The sequence below is a fragment of the Ceratotherium simum genome, unplaced genomic scaffold (assembly GCF_057802395.1).
Source record: "Ceratotherium simum simum isolate JZ-2026a unplaced genomic scaffold, ASM5780239v1 HiC_scaffold_43, whole genome shotgun sequence".
Lineage (NCBI taxonomy): Eukaryota > Metazoa > Chordata > Mammalia > Perissodactyla > Rhinocerotidae > Ceratotherium > Ceratotherium simum.
In genome coordinates, this window is record NW_028261259.1 from 5,486,058 (window position 1) to 5,492,057 (window position 6,000).

A 6,000-nucleotide genomic window follows, 5' to 3' on the forward strand; every position below is an offset into this window, starting at 1 on the left:
AAGGAAGGGGCAGCCACCAGTGTGGACGCTGTCCGCACCCACCACCCTGACCCCTTGGGCCACCATGCCTCTGTGCTGGAAGCTGAGAGTCTCCACCTGTCTGCTCTTCCTCTCAGTGGCTCCAGGCTCTGCACCCTGGAGTTTATGCATGCAGAGAGAGCACCAGCTACATTTCCACAGCATCAGCTCGACCCTCAGCAACCCGGAGCCCGCATCCTCGGAGTACACCGCCCTGCTGAAGGGACAGCCAGGAACAGGTTGGGTCTCCCCTCTCCCGTCTCTCCTTGCCCTGAGAGCACCCTCATTCCTCTGTCTGACTTACATCTGTTACATTATTGTTTCAATCCTTCACTTTCCCGACATGTCTGGGTTCTCTCACTTTCCAGAGGTGATGTCCTAGCTGCCTTCCCCATTTCTCACCTGGGTAAACTGAAGCTCAGATAGGGGAGTATTGTGCCTAAGGTCACACAATGAGTTAGGGGCAGAGCCAGGATTTGAAGTCAGGTCTCCCTTGCCTCAAGGTCTGTGATCTTTCACTTGCTCCAGTGGCCCCTGCATCCCCAGGAGACATCCATCTCACCCACTCTCTCTCCCATTTGTTCTATGTCACCAAGCTCTACAGTGGCAGCCAGGTGAGAGACATATTCCACTCCTGCCTGGTCACCGACTTGATGTAGGTTGAGGAGATTGCAAGCATTGGTTGAGCTGATGGCTGATGGCTCTGAGCTCCCGTGACACATCCTTGATCTGGAAGTCACTTACATGGTGCCCATTCTCCCCCACATCCCTGTCAGCTAATCCTACCATCTCCATCCATAGGTTTTCGGGGGTTGAGAAAAGCATTAACATTTAAGGCCACCAACTTCCAACATCCTCCTCCTCTTCCTCTTCTGGAGACTTTCAACAAATATCAGCAGTCTAACTGTGCTCTCCAATAGTGAAGCCACTAACCACATGGGGCAATTTAAATTTTTTATACACCTGTTGGGATACGATTCACATATTGTGTGTGGGGGGGGTTGTATTTTTTAGGTTTTTGTATATACAATATCTTCTCCTCTGCAAAACAAATAGTTTTACCTCTTCCCTTCCAATCTGGATTTGTTTTATTCCTTTCTCTTGCCTAATTGCCCTCATTAGAACCTCTAGTACCTGCTATTAACATATGAGATGAGGGAAGATATCATTGTCTTGTCCCTGGTCTTAGGGGGAAATTTTCAGTCTTTCACATTGAATATGGTGTTAGCCTTGCGTTTTTTATCGATGCTATTTATAAGTTGAGAAAGTTTTTTTCTATTCCTAATTTGTTGAGTGTTTTCTTTTTTAGGCATGAAGGGCATTGTATTTTGTGAAATTCTTTTCTATACATATGGTTGAAAATACGTGGTATTGGCCCTTATTCTATTAATATGGTGTATTACATAATCAAGTTTTCAGATATTAAGCCAACCCTTCAACTAGAGGTGAGAGATTATGATATTCTCAAGTCTGTCCTGGGCCTGCCACATCCCTGAGCCTTTGTTGCCTTCTAGATGCTCACAAATACACTGCAGCTTTTCAAAGCCCCCTGTGGACATCTCATTCCCCCAATTTTTCTTCTAAGTTTTTGGCTCACCTCTTACCTGCCTCAGCTGGAATCACTCCCTCAGGCCACTACAATAGAAAACAATTAGCGCTGATTGTTTTTACCAAGTGCCTTGGGGACCTACATTCCACCCTGGGCAAGCTCTGAGCCAAGTAAGGACAAGCCCTGAACATGGGCCTTTTTCAGGGAGCTGCCAGGCAGGTCAGCTAGTGACAGTTCGATGGGGATGGTTTTTTCAGAGCTCTAAACCCATTATGGCTGCTTGGCTGCTGGTTGTCTCAGCCACCATGGTTCTAAGACTGATGGTTTTCAAAGTTATGGAGGATATTGTGAGAGCAGGATGGGAATAGTGCAAGTTATAGTGCCACAAAATTTGCTACCTTTATCAAGATTCCACCATGTGTCTTCACTAAACCCTCCTCAGATTCTTACAAGACTTTGATTAATTTCTAGGCTTCTGAACAGTTGATTTTGACCATTTTTACCAGTGTTCTCATTGTTTTTATGTATTTTCAAAAGTCCTTACTCCAAAGTTTCAAAAATGTTTTCCCTGTGGTTATTTATTTATAAATTACGTACTTGAAATTAAATTACATGAGAAATTCAGTTCCTCACTCACACACACTAGCCACATTTTAAGTGCTCGATAACAATATGGGGCTAATTATGAGTGTATTTGGGAGTGCAGACAAATGTTTACATTACTGCAGAAAGTTCTTTTGGGCAGGACCCAGAAGCAGGGTATCTAAAATCAGGGTAGAATTCCAGACACCCTTGTTCATCCTTTGTGCCCTTCCAGGTCTGTCCCCCACAGTAACCACACTGGAGTGGACTCCCTGTGTACCTTGCCACCTTGGCACAGAGACTGGACAGAGTTGCCATCTATGAGGAATTCCTGTGTCTGACCCAGAATGGTACCCAGCTGCAGAACTTGACCCTGGACAGGAAGAGTGTCCTTGGGGATGGTAAGGCTCCCTGGTCATTGGGAAAGGAAGTGAGGCCTTTCTGGGGACTCTGGATGCCTGGGACTGAGAGAGCATTGAACTTTCTCAGGCTGGCAGGTGGTGGCATAGTCCCCCAGTCTTTCCCCACCATTGAGAGAGAGAAAAGGACACCAGTGTTATATAGGTGGCCCTCACCTTCTCCTAGACAGCTCTGTGACCTCAAACTAGTCACCGCCCCTCTCTGGACATTTGTTTCCTTATCTCTGCACTGAAAGCCACTGGGCCAGATGGTCAGTGAGGGCCTCTAGCTGTGTGTGAAGCAGACTTACAGGTTTGGGGGTGGATGTGTTTCCTGATCCACAGGCTATAGTTTGCCAAGTCCCACTCTAGATGAGCACCAATGCTCTAGAACTTTCTGCAGTGGTGGAATGTTCTATATCTGTGCTGTCCAGTGCATAGCCGCATGTGGCTGTTGAGTGCTCGAAGCATGGTATTGTGACTCGTCTTTATTGTTACTGAGGTACTAGAATTTTTATTTTATTTAACTAAAGTTAATTTTAATTCAAAAAGAGACTTGTTGCTGCTGCATATCAGACAGCACACTTCTAAGTGGTTGTCTGGATAGAGGTACACGTAGGGGTCCTGCACCCCTGCCCCCATGCCCACTGGGTGCTGTGTGTCCTACCCTCCTGGAGTTTATTTTGTAGCTGGCAATAACAAGAACAAAGAATTGAGGGGCCGGCCCTGTGGCTTGGTGGTTAAGTGCGCGCGCTGCGATGCTGGTGGCCCGGGTTCGGATCCCGGGTGCGCATCTAGGCTCCACTTCTCCGTTCATCCTGAGGCCGAGTCCCACATACAGCAACTAGAAGGATGTGCAGCTACGACACACAACTATCCACTGGGGCTTTGGGGGAAAAAAATAAATAAAATCTTTAAAAAAAAAAGATTTGAAACTTATCAATTATTTGATGTGAACAAACTCATACTTGCAGGCGGAAATCAGAAAAGACTTCCTGCAGGAAATTACATTGTAGGTTAATCCTAGAAAATGAATATTAAGCAAATAGATAAAGGAGAAGGGGATGATGTGTTTCTAGGCACGGAAGAACACTTTTCAGTGTGAATTTACAAATTTAGAGAGAGCCCATAGGCTTGCCAACTGTGATGACCCATTCTCCCCCCGGCCATTGTAAGTAAGTCCATTCAAATTCACTCATCTGTGCCCAGAGGTATGAATTTGGTTTAATTTATTACACTTTTGTTCTGTGATAATGGCCTTAGATTCTGTAGCAAAGTGTGCTCACTTTTTAGAGATGGAACTAAAATGGGGTGAAACATCATGATGTCTACTTGACTTTAATAATTCATTGAATACGTGGGATGAATCAAGTGTGGCAAGTGTTAATAATTTATACATTGATGAAATATTTCTTTAGTTGGATGGACTATACATTGGTAAATCTAGATGATGGATGTTTATGAGACTGTTCCCTTTATTTTTCTGTGTGTCTAAAAAGTTATATTAAAAAGAATGAAACACACTCACATGCATTCTCCATTTTATTCACTTCCAGAATATTCTCCCAACAGAGATGACACCTTGATTGTGAAGCCTGGTAAGCCTGCAGGAGGCCCCAGCCCAGGGTAGGAGGTGAGTATCTTGATGCTGTGCCTCATCGAAGAGAACCATGTGAACAGGTTTTTGGATGATGAGGAAAGTTGGCCAAACCTTGTCAAGGATGGTTAAGGCACAGTGGGGTCAGCAGGAGCCCTGGGGCGATGACAAGAGGAGGTTCAACCCACCACTTGTCTCCCCAGACCTCCTTTTCTGGGCCCTCATCCTCATCTTCTTGGCGGGACTCCTGGTGCTTCTACAGGCCTGACCTGCTGTCTCCTGGTAAGACATGACATGTTGCTTGTCTTCTTACTATTGGGTAAAAGGAAGTGTTTTCCTCCACAGAGATCTTACATGGAATGGATGTTACAGATATTCTCTTGCAGCTGCAGTGCAAGTTTACAAGCTCTCAGAGGAGGATCCTGCTTAAAGCTCCTTGCCAGCTGAGTTCAGCAAGTAGTTTCTTGCATTACATAGGAGAGAGAGCCTGAGTGACGGTCGTTAACTACAATGATGGAAAAGGCAATTTGCAGGAGGATCCTATAGACATACCAGCCAGAGATTTTCTGCACACTTGACTTTCATTTTATGGATGTTACAGATACTTTCTCCCAGGTGTAGTGACAAGTTTAAAAGCCCTCCAAGGAAGAGCTGACTTACAGCTACAGGGCTGTTGGGTTCAGAACGGGTGTTCTTTCATTATATTTGAGGGAAAGCCTGAGTGCAGGCCATGAAGATCAATGATTGAAAAGTTCACTCATCAAGATGATCCTCAACAACTAAAATGAGTTTTTTTCCACCGTGTATGTTATTTCAATGGATGTTATAGGTACTTTCTCCCAGCAGTAGTGAAATGGATCAAAGCTCTCATGGGAAGATCTTACTTACAGCTAATGGCAACCTTTGCTCAGTAAGAACATTCTCTCCTATACTGTGAGAGAGAGCCTGAGTAAATGTCGTGAGCTGCAATGTTTGAAAAAGTACTTTTCAGTGCAGATGCTAAACAGGTACAAGCAAGAGTTTTTCTCCACACTGTGCTTTTCATCAATGGATATTAGAGATATTCTATTCCTGTGTAGTGAAAAGTTTAAGCCCTCTCATAGGAAGATGCTCCCTAACAGCTACTGGCAAACCAAGCTCAACAAGCACATTCTTTCGTTGCATGTAAGAGAAAGCCTGAATGAAAGACGCAAACTGTAACCTTTGAAAAGGGACTTTTCAAGACGATCATAAAGAGATAAAAAAAGGAGTTTTTCTTCACACTGTAGTTTCATTGAATGGATGTTACAGATAAGCTGTACCAGTTGTAGTGAAAAGTATAAAATGTCTCATTAGAGTATGTTCCCTACAGCTATTGGCAAGCTGAGTTCAGCAGAAGTGCTCTTTCAATACATTGGATAGAAACCTGAGTGTAGACTATTAACAGCATATTTGTGATATCAGTCATGTGTCCTTAGTGAGATTACTCATATATTTATGTGTGACACCACTCCCACTGCTATCTGTGACATCAGTGACATGTAACTTGTAACATCACACCCATTGTGTTCATGTGATATCACACCCGATGTTATGCGTCATGTGACACACTTGTTTATGGGTGACATCATACCCCTTTTATGTGTGACAACATCCTCCTTGCGTGTCACATCTCATCAATGGTAAGTGACATCAACCTTGTCATATCATATCAAACCCTTAGTATGTGTTGTGTCACTCCCAGTATTATGTATGGCACCACACCAATTGAGTGTGGCATCACTCTGATAGTGTTTGACATCACTCTAACGGTGTGTTACATGGCTAACATTTTGTGTCTGACATCACTCCAATCGTTATGTGGGACATCACACCCA

The 6,000-nt window shown here is 44.2% G+C and overlaps 1 protein-coding gene and 1 long non-coding RNA gene across 5 annotated transcripts in view; one reads left to right on the plus strand and one right to left on the minus strand.

Moving 5' to 3' along the window:
- Window positions 1–6,000, minus strand: part of LOC147911468 (uncharacterized) — a 102,579-nt gene that overhangs the window by 57,238 nt on the left and 39,341 nt on the right. The gene's annotated exons all lie outside the window — the stretch shown is intronic.
- On the plus strand, window positions 27–5,905 carry LOC147911470 (uncharacterized). Of its 2 annotated transcripts, none has more exons than XR_015551246.1 (3): window positions 27–257; window positions 2,385–2,550; window positions 4,104–5,905. It is a non-coding gene; the product is annotated as an uncharacterized LOC147911470 (long non-coding RNA). The 2 variants fall into 2 exon arrangements; XR_015551245.1 differs by lacking the exon at window positions 27–257 and adding an exon at window positions 637–673.